The sequence below is a fragment of the Oncorhynchus tshawytscha genome, linkage group LG23 (assembly GCF_018296145.1).
Source record: "Oncorhynchus tshawytscha isolate Ot180627B linkage group LG23, Otsh_v2.0, whole genome shotgun sequence".
In the NCBI taxonomy this organism is placed as follows: Eukaryota; Metazoa; Chordata; class Actinopteri; order Salmoniformes; family Salmonidae; genus Oncorhynchus; species Oncorhynchus tshawytscha.
The window spans coordinates 15,338,717-15,362,369 of record NC_056451.1 but is presented as its reverse complement, the minus strand read 5'-3'; the positions used below and the strand labels follow the sequence as shown (position 1 = coordinate 15,362,369).

The 23,653-nt window shown below is 45.7% G+C and overlaps 1 pseudogene; it reads right to left on the bottom strand.

The window, feature by feature from the left end:
* Positions 1-1,978: 1,978 nt before the first annotated feature.
* LOC112222539 lies at positions 1,979-22,212 on the bottom strand (annotated as a pseudogene).
* Between the last annotated feature and the right edge of the window lie 1,441 nt (positions 22,213-23,653).

Genomic DNA, 23,653 nt, shown 5'->3' with positions numbered 1-23,653 from the left:
CGTCTTCTCAGACCAGCAAGAGGAGGAGGGGAGAGGAGGAGGAGGAGGGCAGATGAAGGAGAAGGGAAGGGGAGGAGATGAACTATGGCTGCATCACCCAGACAACCTGTTAGTAGGGCAACCAACCAACAGCCTTCACCCCAGAAACAAGACAGAACCCCCAGGTGGGGAAGAGGGGGAGGAGAGAAGAGAGAAGAGAGGAGGGGAGGAGAGAGACAGGTTCTCTGCTAGTCATGACCCAGGCTGTCCTACCCACAATGCCAGACTGAGAGAAACAGACCAGAGTCATGTACACGGGACAGCAGATAAGAGGGAGGAGGGGGAAGAGAGGGAGGAGAGGAACAGGGGTACAGAGCACAGACAAGAGGTGAATCAGACTCCTATGTCTGACTCCTATCTCCATGTGGTTGCCAGAGACGGATCCACCCGTCTGAGATGGCCAGCAGAACTGCTGCAGTTTACCACAGCCATACCCCACCTCTCCTACAGCTGTAAGCCCACACACTGGCAACGCCACACCAACCCACTACACTGTAACCCTGAACACAACCACAACCACTGTCAAACCAAGTCACGCTGTAACCACTCAGCAAGCCAGCAGGAGACAGAGAAACACACAGAGGAGTCCGACTCCCTCATGTTCTCTAGCTCCCAGCCTCCTCCTCAGGACACAGAAAATGTAGAATCCAATACAGATCTATATACAGAGACAGGCGGGACAGATGAGGGAGCCAAACACTCATCATCCTGTCACGTTGTGGAGAAGACAGAAGCACATGGAGTGACAGCAGCCTTCCAGGCAGAAGCAACAGTGCCAGGGAGTGGAGGTGAATCTGGGTTCAGATGGCACCACCCCCTCTTCGGGAATGGTGACCCCCTTTGCGGTGACAACACGCACACAAACCCCCACAATCCCCAAAGAGGCAGATTAGGAGGACATGTGAGACAGGAGAGAGATCGAGCCGTCAGAACCCCCAGGCCTAAATTAGAGGCTGTCATCCAGCCTTGCGCTGCCGTTTGTGTGTGTGCAAGCGAGGTTAGATGTGTGTGCACGCACACTGCCAGCTCACGCACACACTCCGTGGGCGGTTCAGTAAGCACTTCGACAGATGTGTCATGCCGAAATGTAAACGACAGCACAAAGAAGAAGAGGAGGAGAGGGGAAAGGTATAATGAGACTTCAAACAAGTGCGAGGGAGAGCGGCAGCGTCTTAGGAGCGTCATAACCTCTGTTTCCACCTGGTGGGGCGGAAAGAGGAGATGTGAGGGAGACAGAGGGGGAGAAGGAGACAGGGAAATAGAGCGGGAGAGAGAGACAGGTGGAAAGAGGAGAAGAAAGGCAGGGGGGAAGAGGAGGAGGGGGAAGAGGAGGAGGGGTGGGACTCTGTGCCTGCTGGGGGAGTGTGACTCGGTGTCTGTGCCCTGCTCTGACAGACAGAGGCCTCACAGGAGTCACAGTAGAGACCAACATCACTACAACTATAACTCTGCCTCCCCGTTCAAACCAGCACCAAGAGTCACAGAGAGGACAGAGTACTACAGCACAAAGTCTCAGCTGTATAGAGAGATAGAGAGAGAGAGATATGGAGAGGTGGAGAGAGGAGAAAGGCAGGGATGGCCTTTCTACTGGAGTTCAGACTCCTCTCTGTGTTCTACTTCCGGGTCACCCTGGGAAAAGGCTCACAACCTCCCAGTGGCATATGGTGGTCTCCACAGTTGCAGCGGGGGCTACCCAGTCTACAGTCGCCATGCCAACATCCATGGTAGCAATATTTCCTGTAGCCCAGTGAGGAAGAGTAAATACATCCACAGAAACAGGAAATACATGAGTAGGAAGTGGTCAGAGAGTGAGGAGTGGGAAAGAACAGAGAGTGGAAGCAGGCAGAGCTGGGATGGAGGGAGTAGAGGCTGTCGGGAAAGTGGTAGGGAGAGAGGGAACAGAGATTGGGGGAGTAGGAGGCAGGGTTGGGTAAGCAGGTTATCCAGCCCTGGAGGAGTCAGTGGAGGAGGCTGGCAGGGGTATCTCTCGACCCCCAGTCACAGAACTCTGGAGGGTTTCAGGAGATGGAGGTCTAGTCCTGGGGAGGGAGAAGTCTGGAACAGAGGACCAGTAGACTCAAGCCCAGACAGATGTACCTGGGGCAGCAGTGACAGTTGGGAGGACAGGGGGACATACTGCAGGGAGAACAGATACAGCTGGGATGACAACTGGGAGAGACAGAGGTCCACTGAAGTTAGAGAGAGCTGGAGCAGGTGGGAGAAGGGATCACGACCTAGCCCCAGCCCCAGACCTGATAGTTTTAGCTGGGACTGGGCAACCAGATGCCCTGACCATAGACACAGCCGCAGTCCTGGTTCCCAGTCTGTTTCCAGTGTGCAGGTTACCAGATGCCCCATCTCCAGCCCCTGGCCTGATTCTAGCCCTGACTGGCTGCCCCGACAGCCCAGCCCTGGCTTCTGTAGCAGCAGCACCAGTGTGTCAGACCTGAGTGGGGGATGGAGTAGCTTTAGTACTCACTCAAGACTCAACCTGACTGGGAGAAAAACAACAGGGGTGCCCAGGCGAGCACCATGTCCCTCACCCACCAAGGAGAAACACCAAGCCCCCAGCCTCAAACCTACTCCTCCTCGACCTCTGCCCAGCACTGATACCACCCATCCACAGGACAGGAGCCCCAGCCCCACAGCACAGCCTACATGTCTCTCAGACAGAGAGCCCAAAGCCCCCCCAAAGCCCAGAGAGGGGAACCCCAGCAGAACTATGCTACTGCCACTTATCGGGAAACTACCAGCAATTAGGAGAGGAACTAGGAGACGAGGGGCAGAAAGAGAGAGGGAGGGCCCTGACCAAACAGAGAAACATGACCACAACCAAGACCAGGTCCAGACACAGGACAAGGACCACAACCAAGGGAAGGAGAGTATGAAGAATGGAGCCGTCCAAAGTGGTCGACTGTGCCCTCAACCCCTCTTGTCTCCGAGCCCTGAGAAAACTGGAGAGGACATGTCCTGTCCTTCCCTGACATCACATCCTGCTGTGACCTCATATCCTGCCCTAACCTTACCTCACAGGGGTCAGTGGTCACATGGCCCCTCCCCTCCTCTGGCTCAACAGCCAATCAGCTTCAGCGCTGAAGAGATGGGCAAGTATCGCTGTCTGCAGGAGCAGGCACGAGAGCACATGCAGAGACTGCTACAGGGGACAGAGACACACACACACCATACCCCCTCTCCAGAGCCACACACACACCCCACACTCACTCATACACATGTGGCACAGACTCAAGAGAAAAACACACACTCCACTTTCCTAAATACTTCTCTAAAGCTAGACGCACATCCCGTACAAACACAGCTCTTACAGACACACTCTAACCCCAGGCTCCCCCCTCCTCATCCTCCTGTCCCCATACCGCAGCCTCTAATGACCCACCCTCCTCCACCCACACAACATCATTACATTCTACAACACACAGCATTCAGTATGGCACTCTCGTCACCCTCCTCTACCTCTTCCTCTCTCGCCCCCCACACCTCACCCCTCATCACCTGCCCCTCCTACACCTCCCTCTCCCCCATCCCCACCTCCCTCCATTCTCCATCTCCTCTATCTTTCCCTCCATTCTACTCTCCCATCCTCCTCTACATCTCCTCCCTCCCTCCCCTGCCTTCCACCCCTCTCCCCTCACCGCTCTCCCCCCCCTCACACTGCCACCACCGAGACCGCCGTATCCAGAAAGACTTTGGTCATTGAGGTTTCAACAGAAAGCATTATGATGCTCTCTGAGGACATCACTTAGTAATACAATGCATTGTTAACTCCTGGACATCAATGTCCCATACAGTAACAATCCACTGAATTTTCAGAATTTGTGTGTGTGTGTATTATGTTTTTGTATGAGTGCATGCGTGTGTGCGCATGTGTGTGCATGTCGTCGCTGTCGGATGAAAACCTTTTAACTCCATCGTTGCCAATTTTCATGTTTATACATGTATTGGAAGCATTAACTCCACTCAATGTTCTCTGAACATTTCATGACTTTTGGAACAAGAAAATGTATTCAACATAGCTTCTGTAGTTTCATAATCGTATGTTTCCATCCCTCCCTGTTCAAGTTTGACTCAAGGGAAAACGTGCACCTGCTAAGACTAGCTGGCTTTCTCTCATCTCTTTCTTCCTCTCTGAACGTTAGTCATACTGGCTGTCTTTAGAAGTACCGTCATACTGGCTGTCTTTAGAAGTACCGGCATACTGGCTGTCTTTAGAAGTACCGCAAAACACCTGAGAGAGAGCGACAGACAGACGACAAGGCCGTGAGCAGAGCAATAGGCCCAACCCCCACTCCTACATCCGCCCAAGCCCCATTCAGCGACCAAAGAGCCATGTATCAGATGCCCAGTATGTTCTGCTCACCCCTATTAGTCTGAGGCATAACCACACAAAGCACAACACTGGACACTATGGAACACAAAGCTTTTACTATATCATGCTAGAATATCCAAGGTCTGAGGTCATCTGCCTGGAATCCAGACTTCACCAAAGACATCAGAAATACAGACATTGTCATCCTACAAGAAACATTGTATAGAGGAGACAGACCCACTGGTTGCCCTCTAGGTTACAGAGAACTGGTAGTCCCATCCACTAAACTACCAGGAGTGAAAGGGGGAAGAGACTCAGGGAGTATGCTAATTGGGTGTAAATCAGACCTAGCCCACTCTATTGAATTAATCAAAACAGGAGCATTTTAGATCTGGTTTGAAATAACAGAGAAAAATGTCCTCCTGTGTGCTACTTGTATACCCCCACTAGAATCCCCATGATTTAATGACAACAGCTTCTCCATCCTAGAGGGGGAGATCAACCATGTTCATGTTCTAGTCTGTGACGACGTAAAACACCAGAACCAGTCAGGGACCTGACACTCTCAGCACACAGGGGGACAAACACCTACCTCGAAGTGACAGCATTCCCTCCCAATATGCCCCCCTAGACACAACTACAACAAAACAACCAACAAAAACGGGTCACAAATCCTGCAACTCTATCGCACGCTGGGTCTGATAGGTTTCGAGGGGACTCCTTCGGTAGGTACACTTACAGCTCATCCCTTGGCAATAGTACTGTAGACTACTTTATTACCGAACTCAACCCAGAGTCTCAGAGCGTTCACAGTCAGCCCACTGACACCCCTATCAGATCATAGCAAAATTACAGTCTACTTGAACAGAGCAATACTCAACATGAGGCATCAAAACTGAACAAACTGCACACCATTACAAAATGTTATAGATGGAAGGAAAGTAGAGGACATTTTCACTTAGGGGTGTACTCACTTTTGTTGCCAGCGATTTAGACATTAATGGCTGTGTGTTGAGTTATTTTGAAGGGACAGCAAATGTACACTGTTATACAAGCTGTACACTCACTACTTTACATTGTAGCAAAGGGTCATTTCTTCAGTGTTGTCACATGAAAAGATATACTCAAATAGTTACAAAAATGTGAGGGGTGTACTCACTTTTGTGATATACTGTATATCAATGAATTGCCGAGGGCACTAGATCCGTCTGTAGCACCCGGCATTACCCTACTATACTCTGTAGTCAAATGCCTACTGTTTGCAGATGATCTGGTGCTTCTGTCACCAACCAAGGCAGGCCTACAGCAGCACCAAGATCTTCTGCACAGATTCTGTCAGACCTGGGCCTTGACAGTGAATCTCAGAAAGACAAAAATAATGGTGTCCAACAAATTCAAATTCTATCTAGAACCATTGCCCTCGAGCACACAAAGAACTATACCTACTGTACCTCAGCCTGAACATCAGCACGACAGGTACCTTCCACAAAGCTGTGAATGATCTGAGAGACAAGGCAAGAAGGGCCTTCTAGGCCATCAAAAGGAACATAACATTCGACATCCCAATTAGGATCTGGCTAAAAATACTGGAAGCCGTTATAGAACCAATTGCTCTTTATGGTTGTGAGGTCTGGGGTCCACTTACCAACCAAAAAAAGTCACAAAATGGGACACACACCAAATCAAATTGAAACTCTGCTTGGAGAATTCTGCAAACACATTATTTGTGTACAACGTAAAACCCAAACTAATGTATGCAGAGCAGAATTAGGGTGATACCCGCTAATTATCAAAATCCAGAAAAGAGACCTTATGTTATGTTATGTTATACAACCACCTAAAAGGAAGCATCACCCAAACCTTCCATAACAGAGCCATCACCTACAGAGAGATTAACATGGAGAAGAGTCCCCTCAGCCAGCTTGTTCTGTGGCTCTGTTCACAAACAAAAACAGACCCCACAGAGCCCCAGGACAGCAACACAATTAGACCCAACGAAATCATGAGACAACTATTTGACACATTGGAAGTAATTAACCGAAAAACAGACCAAACTGGAATGCTACCTTTCCCTAAAAAAATTATATACAGTGGCAGAATACCTGATGACTGTGCACTGGCGTAATGCAATTTCTCTGGACCCCCCAAAGGTCGGAGTTTGCAACGTACCTGTATATCCTACCTGAATGTGCATGACATGAGCCATTCCTCGCAGCTTGGATAGAAAGTTGTCTTGTGTAAAACCAGTTTATTAATGCCAATCTCATTTTTTCTATGTAGAGGCCTGTAGTAGGTACAGTATGCGGCTGCGTCGGCTTGCATTTTTGTGTGCAAACGTTCTCACCACGGCCTGTAGGTCCAGGTTACAGACCCCACTGTTTTCTCTACTGAGTATTGACAATCCAGACAGTTTTTTCTGAGACATTGTGCATTATATGTCCATTGCGCTGCACACAATTTAAACTTAGTCTTGAATGGTGCATAGAAAGATATACCAGAGATAAGGGACTGTTAATATTGCAACCACACAACTTAAACGTCGGTTCACCAGAATGAAGAAAATCAAGAACGCAAGAACTGTTTGTCCACTAAAGAGATCTGTTTGCATCTGCCAATTTCCTGGCTGTCCAGTATACAGACAACATGTCCCAGCGCTTCCTCGGCCTACAATGAAGGAGACTGCGAGAGACTCAATTAAAGATATTGCTGAACTGCTATATTTGAAGCACCACTCCTTTCTTCCCAGTTTCCCTGATGTTGCTACGGCAATCAAGTTGTTTATAACCATCCCGTAACTGTCACTTCTGTGAAGAGATCGTTTTCTAAACTAAAACTCATAAAGACCTAACTAAGAAGAGTTAAGCTCTCGGTATGACATGAACGTTTGAACACCTAAGTAAGCTCCACTCATGTCACTGGCGCCGTTCTGACCAGGCATTTGCTCACCAATATCCACTTAATTTCAATCAGTTTATTGATTTATTTTTCAAGGACTGAGGGACTTTGATCAGTCACATTATTGAAGCCCAATAAACAAATACTTAGCTTCCTAGTATATATGGACATTTAAAAGGTTAATGAATTACTTTTTAGAGGGTTACTGTGAAAATGATTTATTAACTGAAATAAAAATAGACCAACGTCAGACAGGCGCATGGCCCCCCATGGGGATGTGGGGGTATCCAGCACGCCAGTGCCACGGTGACTAACCCAAACTTAAGAAAAGCCTTGCCTATTTACAGACTCCATGTGAGCCTTGCTGCTGAGAGAGGTCGCCATAGGCAGAGAGAGAGAAGAAAGTCTGTGCCCACTGTCCACCAAACGAGGTGGAAACTAAGCTGCACTTCCTAACCTCCGGCCAAGTATGAACATATTAGAGACACATATTTCCCTCAGATCACACAGACCAAGAAAGAATTTGAAAACCAATCAAATATTGACAAACACCCTTATCTGTCAAAATACCGCAGTGTGCCATCTCAGCAACCAAATGTGTGACCTATTGCCACAAGAAAAGGGCAACCAGTGTAGCACAAACCCCTTTGTATGAACAACCAATATTGGTTTATTTTCCCTTGCCATTCCTATTACAACTATTTGCACACTGTTACAACATATACCTTGCTAATAATATAACATTTGAGATGTCTTTATCCTTTTGAAACTTTTGTTTGTAATGTTAACTGTTCATTTCTGAATGCATATATCACTTTTGCTTATTGTTTTCCACTTGCTTTGGCAATATAAACATGGTGTTTCCCATGCCCATAAATCCCCTTTGAATTCAATTGAATTGATGGAGAGAGAGAGAGAGAGAAAGAACAGAGCGAGAGAGAAAGAAGAGAAAGCGCGAGGGAGAGAGAGAGCCCTCGAGGGATATAGCGAGAAAAAGGGAGGTGAGAAATAGAGGGAGAGAAAGATAGAGAGTAGAGATCAAGGAAAAGGGCCATCTCTGTTTCATACAGGTTAGTTAAGCATTTGTACAAAAAGGCATCAATCACATTAAAAGCTGAAAATACTGTAACTTAAAACATAAAGACTGTATCATCCCTGGGACAACACACACACATATAATGGAATGCAGCTAAATGTAATAACCTGTTTCCATATATCTGGTGTACAATGTAATGTAAATATATCTGCCCTGCCGAGGGGTAGAGAGACAGAGACTGACTGCATTATACAACCATGGGACAATAAAATGACTTTACAGATACAATTTATTCCTGTCTGCTTATTTCACATGCTGTGCTCTTTGTTTTGTTTTTGCTCAATGTCTGCTCTCACACACACCCATACACAAACATGCACGCATGGGCACACATAAACATATACACACACACTATCTCAGTTCAGGTCCAGATGGCGCATATTGAGTAGATTACCCAGAGTGATTTGAGAGATTTGATTGATTTGGCCTCTGTGAGATTATGGACCTCCGGGGGAGGAGTCAGGAGACTCCTGCTAGGGATGACACACACACACACCTACAGTACCAGTCAAAGGTTTGGACACACCTACTCAAGGGTTTTTCTTTATTTTTAAAATGTTCTTCATTGTATAATAATAGTGAAGACATCAAAACTTTGAAATAACACATATGGAATCATGTAGTAACCAAAAAAGTGTTAAACAAATCAAAATATACACTGCTCAAAAAAATAAAGGGAACACTTAAACAACACAATGTAACTCCAAGTCAATCACACTTCTGTGAAATCAAACTGTCCACTTAGGAAGCAACACTGATTGACAATAAATGTCACATGCTGTTGTGCAAATGGAATAGACAACAGGTGGAAATTATAGGCAATTAGCAAGACTCCCCCAATAAAGGAGTGGTTGTGCAGGTGGTGACCACAGACCACTTCTCAGTTCCTATTCTTCCTGGCTGATGTTTTGGTCACTTTTGAATGCTGGCAGGGGCTTTCACTCTAGTGGTAGCATGAGACAGAGTCTACAACCCACACAAGTGGCTCAGGTAGTGCAGCTCATCCAGGATGGCACATCAATGCGAGCTGTGGCAAGAAGGTTTGCTCTGTCTGTCAGCGTAGTGTCCAGAGCATGGAGGCGCTACCAGGAGACAGGCCAGTACATCAGGAGATGTGGAGGAGGCTGTAGGAGGGCAACAACCCAGCAGCAGGACCGCTACCTCCACCTTTGTGCAAGGAGGAGTAGGAGGAGCACTGCCAGAGCCCTGCAAAATGACCTCCAGCAGGCCACAAATGTGCATATGTCTGCTCAAACAGTCAGAAACAGACTCCATGAGGGTGGTATGAGGGCCCGACGTCCACAGGTGGGGGTTGTGCTTACAGCCCAACATCGTGCAAGACGTTTGGCATTTGCCAGAGAACACCAAGATTGGCAAATTCGCCACTGGCGCCCTGTGCTCTTCACAGATGAAAGCAGGTTCACACTGAGCACGTGACAGACGTGACAGAGTCTGGAGACGCTGTGGAGAACGTTCTGCTGCCTGCAACATCCTCCAGCATGGCCGGTTTGGCGGTGGGTCAGTCATGGTGTGGGGTGGCATTTCTTTGTAGGGCCACACAGTCCTCCATGTGCTCGCCAGAGGTAGCCTGACTGCCATTAGGTACCGAGATGAGATCCTCAGACCCCTTGTGAGACCATATGCTGGTGCGGTTGGCCCTGGGTTCCTCCTAATGCAAGACAATGCTAGACCTCATGTGGCTGGAGTGTGTCAGCAGTTCCTGTAAGAGGGAGGCATTGATGCTATGGACTGGCCCACCCGTTCCCCAGACCTGAATCCAATTGAGCACATCTGGGACATCGATTTCCATTGATAATTTGTGTGATTTTGTTGTCAGCACATTCAACTATGTAAAGAAAAAAGTATTTACTAAGAATATTTCATTCATTCAGATCTAGGATGTGTTATTTTAGTGTTCCCTTTATTTTTTTGAGCCGTGTATTTTATATTTTGGATTCTTCAAAGTAGCCACCCCTTGCCTTGATGACATCTTTGCACACTCTTGGCATTTTCTCAACCAGCTTCACATGGAATGCTTTTCCAACAGTTGGAAGTTCCTACATATAATGAGCACTTGTTGGCTGCTTTTCCTTTACTCCATGGTCCAACTCATCCCAAACCATCTCAATTGGTTTGAGGTCGGGTGATTGTGGAGGCCAGGTCATCTAATGCAGCACTCCCTCACACTCCATCTTGGTCAAATAGCCCTTACACAGCCTGGAGGTGTGTTTTGGGTCATTTTCCTGTTGAAAAACAAATGATAGTCCCACTAAGCGCAAACCAGATGGGATGGCGTATTGCTGCACAATGCTGTGGTAGCCATGCTGGTTAACTGTGCCTTGAATTCTAAATAAATCACTGACAGTGTCACCAGCAAAGCACCGGCACACCTCCTCTTCCATGCTTCACAGTGGGAACCACACATGCGGGGATCATCCGTTCACCTACTCTGCATCTCACAATGACACGGTGGTTGGAACCAAACATCTCAAATTTGGACTCATCAGACCAAAGAACAGATTTCCACCAGTCTAATGTCCACTGCTCATGTGTCTTGGCCCAAGCAAGTTTCTTCTTATTATTGGTGTCCTTTAATAGTGGTTTCTTTACAGCAATTCAACCATGAAGGCCTGATTCACACAGTCTCCTCTGAACAGTTGATGTTGAGATGTGTCTGTGACTTGAACTCTCTGAAGCATTTATTGGGGATGCAATCTGAGGAGCAGTTAACTCTAATGAACTTATCCTCTGCAGCAGAGTTAACTCTCGGTCTTCCTTTCCATTGGCGGTCCTCATGAGAGCCAGTTTCATCATAGCGCTTGATGGTTTTTGCCAGTGCACTTGAAGAAACTTTCAGTTTTTGAAATTGTCCGTATTGACTGACCTTCATCTCTGAAAGTAATGACGAATTGTCGTTTCTCTTTGCTTATTTGAGCTGTTCTAGCCATAATATGGAGTTGGTGTTTTACCAAATAGGGCTAACTTCTGAATACCACCCCTACCTTGTCACAACACAACTGATTGGCTCAAAAGCATAAAGAAATTCCACAAATTAACTTTTACTGTATACACACATACATTCCTGTTGTGTAAGTATGCGGAACCAAACAGACTACCAGAGTCTCAGTAATTGGAGTTCAAGCCTCCTCTCTCCTCCCTATGACCCCAAATTGTGTGTCTGTGTGTGTGCGCGCCAGAGCACGCATGCTCTCGATCCGTCTCCACAGGACAGCAGATCAAACAGATTGAGTGAAATCCAGAGCAGCAATAATTAGCAGCTGTTACAGCATCAAACCTCTCATCTTAAAACACAGACACTCAAATTGAAGGCACTGATAATTAGTGGATGTTTCATAATCAAGCTACACCAGTCAGCCATCAATCCTCCCCTATCATCTATCAGACACACACATATTCTGACTGAACCACCACACAAACACACAGCTTGAACCTCCCCAAACACATACACGCACACGCGCACACGCGCACACACACACACACACACACACACACACACACACACACACACACACACACACACACACACACACATACACACACACCACAAAACACAATGGTTATCATTGAAGTGAAGCAGCGATGCTGAACCCAAAGCTCACTGGAGTTACTGTTCAATGGAACTTCTCTGAGGGTGAGCAATAGCATGTGATGGAGTGATGTAGGAGGTGTACTGCTGAGAGAAAGACCCTCACCAGCATGACGCTGTAACAACAAAAACACACACACACACCACACACACACACACCTCAGGATTAGGGGAAAGGGGCCCTTATTAATCATGATGTCACAGTATCATGATGGCGCTGCAGGTAGCCTAGGTCAGAGTGCCGGGCCAGTAACCGAAAGGTTGGTGGATCGGATCCCCGAGCTGACAAGGTTAAAAAAATCTGTTGTTCTGCCCCTGAACAAGGCAGTTAACCCACTGTTCTTAGGTCGTCATTGTAAATAAGAATTTGTTCTTAACTGATTTGCCTAGTTAAATAAAAACATTCCTGTTGTCTGTCAGTGACTGATTAAATCCTTATCACTAAAATCAAAACCATGTGTGTGTGTGTGTGTGTGTGTGTGTGTGTGTGTGGTGATTTACGACCAGGAATAAGCTTTTTCTGTGGCCTAATGATGTAGGAAAACAAGGGAGGTGACACAATCTGACACACACACCACTGTTTGTAACTACAGTGTACAGCAGTCAGATGTGAGGTGTTGCTCTAAGACAGCATGGCTAATTGGCTGGTTATGTTATCTTTGAAACACACTGCATCTAGTAAAGATTACAGCGCTCATGTACACACAGACAAACACAATGCTCTTTCACACACACACACAGAGAGCGAGAGAGAGAGAGAGAGAGAGAGAGCAGAGCAGGCGGTGTTAGAAGTAGAGTTATTGACAGAATAGTGAGGTCATTAATGAATGGCGTTCCATTTTATGAAAGTTAATTATAAGAGTTAGTGCGTCTCTGCTAAATAGAGACTGAGTTCGCCTCCTTTCTATTGACTGTTGTACTGTTGAGAATAGAGAGGGAAAACTGAATACTTCATTTTAATTAACTTTTCACTGATGTTTTAACAGACAGATGGAGGCTTCAGAGCCTTTCAGAACACACCGCCCTAACACAGTGATAAAAATACCCCCCCCCCCAATCCTATAAAAAGGGCCATATTAGAATGTTTCTTTATGGCCACTTTAAATCCATACTCTCAGCTGTTTACTTACTTACTTACTTACTTACTTACTCACACACACACACACTCACACTTACACACACACACACACACACACACACACACACACACACACACACACACACACACACACACACACACACACACACACAGTGTAAGGCTGCTTTACAGGCAGCCCAACTCTGATATTTTTACACTAATTGGTCCTTTGACGAATCAGGTCAGCTCTGAAAAAGATCTGATGTGAAAAGTTCTGATGTGATTGGTCAAAAGATAAATAAGTGGAAAGAAATATCAGAATTGGGCTGCCTGTGTAAACTCAGCCTTACACACACACTTAAACACACGCTTGTGCTGACCGACTGTGACCACACATTGAAATCTCAGCTATTCAGGAAAACATCAGTGTACAATATGTGATAACTCGAGATGTGTGTATGGATTAATCCATTAACCTTACAGAGGATCCATCACTCTAAACACCAGGATGTTACTGTCTTTAGGAAGTATTATCCCTTTGGGTGCATTATGTATCATACTCATCAGGAAGGATATTAGCTTAGATACACAACTATCTCTCTCTGTCTCTCTCTCTCACACACACACACACAAACACAGAAAGAGAGAGAATGAGAGAAAGGGAGAGTGTGTGGGAGAGGGAGGTAATACACACCGACACAGGTCTGATGTGTTAATTTAGTCGGATTCTGATTTGATGATTTATTCATTAATTCCCTGCAAGATGGCCTGATTAACTCACTAATTAACTACACACACACACACAATGATCAATGTTCAGTTCCAATCAATCTGTTGTTATGACAACGCAAGTGTTATAATCTGTTAATCCAGGATTAGCTCTCTCCCGCAAGCCTATGTTCTGATTAATAAAACACACTCACAACTACACCACACACAACTACACCAAACACACACATATACACTAAGTGTACAAAACATTAGGAACACCTGCTCTTTCCATGACATAGACTGAGCAGGTGAATCCAGGTGATAGTTATGATCCCTTATTGATGTCACATGTTAAATCCACTTCAATCAGTGTCGATGAAGTAGAGGAGAGAGGTTAAATAATCATTTTTAAGCCTTGAGACAATTGTATTGTGTATGTGTGCCATTCAGAGGTTGAATGGGCAAGACAAAATATTGAAGTGCCTTTGAATGGGATATGGTAGTAGGTGCCAGGCGCACAGGTTTCAGTGCGTCAAGAAGTGTAATCCTGGTGGGTTTTTTCACCCTCAACAGTTTCCTGTGTCTATCAAGAATGGTCCACCACCCAAAGGACATGCAGTCAATTTAACATAACTGTGGGAAGCATTGGAGTCAACATGGGCCAGCATCCATGTGGAAAGTTTGACACCTTGTCGAGTCCATGACCTGACAAATTAAGGCTGTTCTGAGGGCAAAAGGGGGTGCAGCTCAATATTAGGAAGATGTTCCTAATGTTTGTACACTGTGTATACCTGCACTCTGCAGACACCTACGCAGATGCACACACACCCCCCGTGCACACACACACGTATCCCCCCATGCACACACATGCAAAATCAGCTCTCCTCATCTAAACCCCAGAGTTCCCAAAGCAGCTATCTCTCCCACCGGCCTGATGATAATCAGTCCCGGAATCTTAGATAACATTCCTGTTTAGCGGTGTGGGAATTCTTCAAAGAGACGAGGTGCTGTGCTGTGTTGGGTTAGCTAACAGGCTTGGAGAGACACCTAGGTCAGTGTGTGTGTGTGTTTGTGTATTTGATTTAACATTGTCTGTTTATCTGTCTCAGATCCAGGAGGTGTTTCATAGTGTGTGAAGCGTAAAGTAGGTTAGAGTTGTGTGAGTGGACTAGAATAAGCAGAATATTCAACAGCCTAGATACTATATCTCCTTTATTCGTGTTGCTTTAATGCTTTACTGTTCGTGTTCAGTACAGTACTTTTTCCACATTGTGTTACCTTACAGACTTATTCTAAAACTGATTAGATATTTTTTTTTCTCAATCTACAGACAATACCTCATAATGATGAAGCAAAAACAGGTTTTTAGATATTTTAGCAAAGTTATTCAAAATAAAAAGCTGAAATATCACATTTACATAAGTATTCAGACTTTTTACTCAGTACTTTGTTGAAGCACCTTTGGCAGCAATTACAGCCTCAAGTCTTCTTGGGTATGACGCTACAAGCTTGGCACACCTGTATTTGGGGGGTTTCTTCCATTCTTCCATTCTTCTCTGCAGATCCTCTCAAGCTCTGTCAGGTTGGATGGGGAGCGTCGCTGAACAGCTATTTTCAGAGATGTTAGATCGGGTTCAACCACTTTGAAAAAGTTGGGCCACTCAAGGACATTCAGAGACTTGTCCCTTGTATGCTTGAGACTTGTATGCTTAGTGTCATTGTCCTCACATCATGATGCTGCCACCACCATGCTTCCCTGTAGGGATGGTGCCAGGTTTCTTCCAGATGTGATGCTTGGCATTCAGGCCAAAGAGTTGTAAATGATGTCTGAGTGTTCCCCTGGCTATTCATAAATTAAAAATTAAAAAATAAAATGGTGCCATCTGGTTTGTTTAATATAAGGGATTTGAAATGATTATTTTACTTTTGATACTTAAGTATATTTTAGCAATTACATTTACTTTTGATAAGTATATTTAAAACCAAATACTTTTACTCAAGTAGTATTTTACTGGGTGAATTTTACTTGAGTCATTTTACCATTGGGGTGTCAGGACAGAGAAGAGCTTGGACTGGGCATAACGGAGTGCTCGGGTTGGGGTGAAGGGTTTGAGCATAGTTTGGAGGTAGGGAAGTACAGTTCCATCTGTTCTGTAGATAAGTGCCATGGTGTTGTAGTGGATGCGAGCTTCGACTGGAAGCCAGTGGAGTGTGCGGAAGAGCGGGGTGACATGAGAACTTAGTAAGGTTGAAAACTAGGCAGGCTGCAGAGTTCTTGATAAATTTCAGGGGTTTGAGGGCATAATCAGGGAGCCCAGCCAACAGCAAGTTGCAGTAGTCCAGACGGGAGAGTACAAGTGTCTGGATTAGGACATGCGCCTCTTCCTATGTGAGGTAGGGTTGTACTCGGATGTTGTAGAGCATGAACCTGCAGGAGCGTGTCACTGCTTTGATGTTTGCAGAGAATGACAGGGTGTTGTCCAGGGTCACACCTAGGTTCTTTGCACTGGGAGGGCGACACGAGTTGTCAACGGTGATGGAGAGGTCTTTGAGCGGGCAGGCCTGCCCCGGGAGGAAAAGCAGTTCCATCTTGTCGCGATTGAGCTTGAGGTGGTGGGCCGAGATCCAAGTTAAGATAACTGCAAGGCACACAGAAAAGCGTGTCGTCACCTGGGTGTCAGAAGGGGGGAAGGAGAAAAGTAGTTGAGTGTAATCCGCATAGCAATGATAGGAGAGACGTGATGATATGACGGAGCCAAGTGACTAGGTGTATAGAGAGAAGAAGGTCTAGATCCGAGCCCTGAGGGACACCAGTAGTGAGAGTATGTGGTGCAGACACATATCCTCAATTGCGCCACAATCCAAGAGTGCAGCACCTGAGACGCCCAGCCCTGACAGGGTGGAGAGGAGGATCTTATGGTTCATGGTGTTGAAAGTAGTGGATAGATCTAGGAGGATGAGAACAGAGGAGAGAGTCAGCTTTGGCAGTGCGGCGAGCCACCGTGACACAAAAGAGCAGTCTCGGTTGAGTGACCCATCTTGAAGCCTGACTGGTTAGGGTCAAGGATGAGGGAAGTCAGGAATGGGAGAAGGTCTCCAGAGTTGGTCTGGGGAAGGAAGGAGGGGATGGGGTCAAGCCGGCAGGTTGCTGGGCAGCCAGACCTCACTAGTCACAGGATGTCATCTGGAGAGAGAGGGGAGAAAGAGTTCAATGCATAGGGTAGTTATGTGAGAGTGAGACCAGTGGACTCAATAGGCTGAGTGAATGAGTAGCGGATGTCAACCTTTTTTTCAAAGTGGTTGACAAAGTCGTTCGCAGAGAGGGAGGGGGTGGAGGATTAAGGAGGGAGGAGAAAGTGGAAAAGAGTTTCCTAGGGTTAGAGGCAGAAGCTTGAAATTTAGAGTGGTAGAATGCAGCTTTAGCAGCAGATACAGAGGAAGAGAAGATAGAGTGAGTCAGTCAGCCATGGAGCAGGAGGGGAGGGCCGACCCGGACGGGAGGAAAGGGGACAGTGCAGGTCATAGGATGCGGAAAGGGAGGAAGGTAGGGTCGAAGAGGCAGAATCAGGAGACAGCAGGATTCAGCAGAAGGGAGAGATGATAGGATAGAAGAGGAGAGAATAGTGGGAGAGTGTGAAGATTCCAAAGGCGTATGACCATATGGGTAGGGGCTGAGAGGTTAAGGTTGGAGGAGAGGGAGACAAAAAAGGATCAGAGACCTGGAGGGGGGTTGAAGTGAGACTAGTGGGCGAGCAGCCTCTAGTAAAGATGACGTCAAGCGTATTGCCTGCCTTGTGAGTTGGAGGGGATTGGGAAAGGGTGAGGTCAAAAGCGGCAAGGAGAGGTAAGAGAGAGTTAGAAAGAAATGAATAGAAGGCGGGGGAGGGGGGGGATCAATGTAAATTGTCCGGTGGCAATTTTATTAATTGTTCAGCAGTCTTATGCCTTGGGGGTAGAAGCTGTTGGGGAGCCTTTTTGTCCTAGACCTGGTGCTCCGGTACCACTTGCCGTGCGGTAGCAGTCTATATCTTGGGTGACTGGAGTCTCTGACAATTTGATGGTCTTTCCTCTGACACCGCCTATTGAATAGGTCCTGGATGGCAGGGAGCTTGGCCCCAGTGATGTACTGGGCCGTTCGCACTACCCTCTGTAGTGCCTTACGGTCAGATGCCGAGCAGTTTCCATACCAGGCGGTGATGCAACCAGTCAGGATGTTCTTGATAGTGCAGCTGTAGAACTTTTTGAGGATCTTGGGACCCATGCCAAATATTTTCAGTCTCCTGAAGGGGAAAACATTTTGTTGTGCCCTCTTCACGACTGTCTTGGTATGATTGGACCATGAACGTTCATTGTTGATGTGGACACCAAGGAACTTGAAACTCTCGACCCAGCCCGCTTTTTCCTGTAGTCCACGCTCAGCTCCTTTGTCTTGCTCACATTGAGGGAGAGGTTGTTCTCCTGGCACCACACTGGCAGTACACTGACCTCCTTCCTATAAGCCATCTCATCGTTGTCGGTGATCAGGCCTACCACGGTTGTGTCGTCAGCAAACTTAATGATGGTGTTGGAGTCGTTTTTGGCCACTCAGTTGTGGGTGAACAGGGAATACAGGAGAGGACTAAGTACACACCCCTGAGGGGCCCCAGTGTTAAGAATCAGCGTGGCAGACTTGTTGTTTCCTACTCTTACCACCTGGGGGCGGCCCGTCAGGAAGTCCAGGATCTAGTGCAGAGGGAGAGTCCTTAGCTTAGTGATGAGCTTCGTGGGCCCTATGGTGTTGAACGCTGAGCGGTAGTCAATGAACAGCATTCTCACATAGGTGTTCCTTTTGTCCAGGTGAGCAAGGGCAGTGTGGAGCCGATTGAGATTGCGTCATCTGTGGATCTGCTGGGGGCGGTATGCGAGTTGGAGTGGGTCTAGGGTGTTCGGGAGGATACTATTGATGTGAGCCATGACCAGCCTTTCAAAGCAGTTCATGGCTATCGCCGTGAGTGGCACGGGGCGGTAATCATCTAGGCAAGTTGCCTTCACTTCCTGGGGCACAGGGACTACGGTGTTCTGCTTAAAACATGTAGCTATTATAGACTTGGTCAGGGAGAGGTTGAAAATGTCAGTGAAGACACTTGACAGTTGGTCAGCGCATGCTTTCAGTACACATCCTGGTAATCCATCTGGCCCAGCGGCTTTGTGAATGTTGACCTTTTAAAGGTTTTGTTCACATTGGCTACTGAGAGCGTTATCACACAGTCATCCAGAACAGCTGGTGCTCTCGTGCATGCTTCAGTGTTGTATGCCTTGAACAAGATTAAAAGGCATTTAGCTCATCTGGTAGGCTCGCGTCACTCCGCAGCTCACGTCTGGGTTTCTCTTTGTAGTACGTAATAGTTTTCAAGCCCTGCCACATCCAACGAGCGTCAGAGCTAGTGTAGTAGGATTCAATCTTAATCCTGTATTGACGCTTTGCTTGTTTGATGGTTCGTCTGAGGACATAGCGGGATTTCTTATAATTGTCCGGATTAGTCTCTCGCTCCTTGAAAGAGGCAGCTCTAGCCTTTAGCTCGATGTAGATGTTGCCTGTAATCCATGGCTTCTGGTTGGGATATGTACGTACAGTCACTGTGGGGATGACGTCGTCGATGCACTTATTGATGAAGCCGATGACTGAGGTGGTGTACTCCTCAATGCCATTGGATGAAACCGGGAACATATTCCAGTCTGTGCTAGCAAAACAGTCCTGTAGTGTAGCATCCGCATCATCTGATCACTGGTACTTCCTGCTTTAGTTTTTGCTTGTAAGCAGGAATCAGAAGGATAGAATTATGGTCAGATTTGCCAAATGGAGGGCGGGGAGAGCTCTGTATGCATCTTTGTGTGTGGAGTAAAGATGGTCTAGGATTTTTTTCTCTGGTTGCACATGTGACATGCTGGTAAAAATTTGGTCAAACTGATTTAAGTTTGCCTGTATTAAAGTCCCCAGCCACTAGGAGTGCCGCTTCTGGGTGAGCATTGTCTTCTTTGCTTATGACCTTATAGAGTTGGTTGAGAGAGGTCTTAGTGCCAGCTTCGTTCTGTGGTGGTAAATAGATGGCTACGAATAATATAGATGATTACTCTCTTGGTAGATAGAGTGGTCTACAGCTTATCATAAGGTACTCTACCTCAGGCGAGTAATACCTTGAGACTTCTTTAATATTAGACATCACGCACCAGCTGTTTGCGTGATGACAAATAGACACATACCCCCATGCCTCGTCTTACCAGAGGTAGCGTCTCTGTTCTGCCGGTGCATGGAGAATCCCGTTAGCTCTATATTGTCTGTGTTGTCATTCAGCCACGTCTCGGTGAAACATAAGATGTTACAGTTTTTGATGTCCCATTGGTAGGATAAACTTAATCGTAGGTCATCAATTTTATTTTCCAATGATTGCACGTTAGTAAGTAGAACAGACGGCAGTGGGAGTTTACCTACAGATTCTCAGAAAGCTTCCTGATCTGCAGTCCCCTTTCCTGTGTCTTTTCTTCACACAAAAGGCGTGGAACTGAGCCTGTTCCAGTGAAAACAGGACATCCTTCTCGTCTGACTCGTTAAAGGAAAACGTTTCTTCCAGTCCACAGTGAGTAATCACAGTTCTGATGTCCAGAAGTTATTTTCGGTCATAAGAGACGGTAGCAGCAACATTATGTACACAATAAGTTAAAAAACAAGTTACACAAAACGCAAAGAAACAAAATAGCACAATTGGTTGGGAGAATGTAAAAAAAAAAATCTGCCATGTTCTTCGGCGCCATCCAGACATAAAGTCTGTAAATAACTAGGTAACATACTCAAGTGAGAGAGTGGTGTGGAGCCTTCCTCTTTCCTTCCTCAAACATCTCCGCAGAACAACTCGGCAGAACCGTCTTAGTTCCGTCAACCTTCTTAGTATGCGACAAAACAGCCACTGACACGACTGCCGTTTATAGCTGCCGCTGAGAAACCAGGGGACACTGAAGAACTAACACTAATTTCTAATTGCTTAGCAGAGGTGGAGAGCATACCTCCCTGTACTAATTGCTGATTGGCTAGGAGAGGTGAAACCACTCCCCCTCCAATACAGCCACTGATTACCAAAACAAGTCACAAATTGCCCTGCCCCTTGATCCTGGTTGATGGAAACAAAGCTTGAGTCGACATGTCAATCACTCTTTTCTAATACAGAAAACAATTCAGCACTAATATGACAGAGAGAGAGAGAGGTCATATGATTCTGGGAAACTCGGGGTTGAACAGAAAGGCACTTCTGAGAACACAATACAGACAATATCGAGAGAGAGAGACAGAGAGAGAGAGAGAGAGAGAGAGAGAGAGAGAGAGAGAGAGAGAGAGTGAAACTCAGAGAAAACTCAAGGGCCCATTCATCCTCTCTCAAGGGCCCATCAAAAGTCATAACTCTGCTGCTTTCAAACAAAGTGTTGCATCTGGTCTAGTTTGTGAGTTGTACAGAGACAGGTACGAGGTCTTTATAAACTACAATTTAAAAACGTTACCTTTATTTAATGTCCGAGTTAATAGTGTACAGGGGTATACAGTCTAAATGGCTTTTACACACTTTGTTTTACCCGTGCATTTCCCCACCTATCACAGAAAAATGCATTGGAAATATAGGGAGCGTTACTTCATTCACCACGAATGTCTCTCAGCGTGTGCTAACCCACTGTTTTACCACTAGGTCACTTGTAGAGCGAGAGAGATGGGTGTGGTCAATGTTCCATGGCGTCCTCCTCCTCATCGTCACTACTGGTCTTCATCCAGGGCAGGGTCTGTTTCCCTTCCTCCCCCTCGGTCTCATCCCCCAGTTCCACCAGGAGCTACTCTATGTGCTCCAGAATGGGGCCGTCACCACAGCGCAACTTCAAATACAGCTGGAGAGACACACACACAGAAATAAACATTTGTTACATACATACACGTTACCAAATGCCTCTTTCCTGGTGTATTGGGCTCAGTGAAATACGCTGTGAGCAGGACCATTATAAATGCCTATTGTAGAGGGACTGGTAGATTTCCATGTGTAATACGCTCTCTGCCTGAGTGGAAGCACTGGACTGATAACAGAAGAACACACTATCACACACATACGCTACAGCAATCACAACACAGAAACAGACAGACACACACACACTGATTAATTCCTTTTGCTACAAAATGAAACTTTAGTCCACAGTGATGGAGATAAGCAGATCTGGGAATCTTGGCTAAATTAGTCTGCTTCATCCATACACACATGTGCAAGCACACACACACACACCAGGGTTTCTTTTTATCCGTAATTGCTGGATTTTGGCCAATAAAAAAAATGAAATGCCGATAAATAAAATTTCTGCCGGCCAAATTGACCGGGAGAAAATACAATCCCATTGCAAGATAATGCTTTTTATACATTGATGGAAATATTAGTAGATGGAAATACATTTACCGTCATGCTTATTGGTCTATAGGTTAATTTGCTACATTGTGTGGATTTAAATTGAGCCCTGTGTATTTTCATTAGTCCTCGTGTATGCCCCACAGCATACAGAGCCTATTTCCCCTTCAAGCGCATAGGCAATGCTAGGCAGGCTAGCAGCCCATCATTACCTACCACTTTGCAATGTGATCTGGAGGCAGAATGTATTTTGAACACATATACTTCATTGTTTGAAACCGGAACGTTTCACTTCATATTATGGGGTGTCTTACTTTGCTTCAAGGTAGCCTAGGCAAAATCCGACGATAGAAACATGGAGACAATTATTTTATAAAGACTTCCTCCTATGCCATTGAAACCAGCATTTCTTTCCTGTTCAATTGGTTTTCATATCAACTTTCTTTTGTTGTCCAGAAGCAAAAGTCACAATCTTAGCCATATTAGTAAGCCTTCCTAAGTTGTTGCATCCTTAGATTCCCCATCATTCTACCTTTCAAACTTTCGAACATGAGAAATTAAGTTAATTCAATACTCACTTTACATACAGTTGAAGTCGGAAGTTTACATATACTTAGGTTGTATATCATTAAAACTTGTTTTTCAACCACTCCACAAATTTCTTGTTAAACAAACTATAGTTTTGGCAAGTCGTTTAGGACATCTACTTTGTGCATGACACAAGTCATTTTTCCAACAATTGTTTACAGACAGATTATTTCACTTAGAATTCACTGTATCACAATTCCAGTGGGTCAGAAGTTTACATACACTAAGTTGACTGTGCCTTTAAACAGCTTGGAAAATTCCAGAAAATTATGTCATGGCTTTAGAAGCTTCTGATAGGCTAATTGACATCATTTGAATCAATTGGAGGTGTACCTGTGGATGTATTTCAAGGCCTACATTCAAACTTAGTGCCTCTTTGCTTGACATCATGGGAAAATCAAAAGAAATCAGCCAAGACCTCAGGAAAAAAATGGGTCTTCCAAATGGATAATGACCCCAAGCATACTTCCAAAGTTGTGGCAAAATGGCTGAAGGACAACAAAGTCAAGGTATTGGAGTGGCCATCACAAAGCCCTGACCTCAATCCTATAGAAATTTTGGGGGAAGAACTGAAAAAGCATGTGTGAGCTTGTGAAAGGCTTCCCAAAACATTTGACCCAAGTTAGACAATTTCAAGGCAATGCTACCAAATACTAATTGAGTGTATGTAAACTTCCGACCCACTGGGAATGTAGTGAAAGAAATAAAAGCTGAAATAAATAATTCTCTCCACTACTATTCTGACATTTCACATTCTTAAAATAAAGTGGTGATCCTAACTGACCTAAAACAGGGAGTTTTTACTAGGATTAAATGTCAGGAATTGTGAAAAACTGAGTTTAAATGTATTTGGCTAAGGTGTTTGTAAACTTCCGACTTCAACTGAATACAGTACACATACTGTATTCTT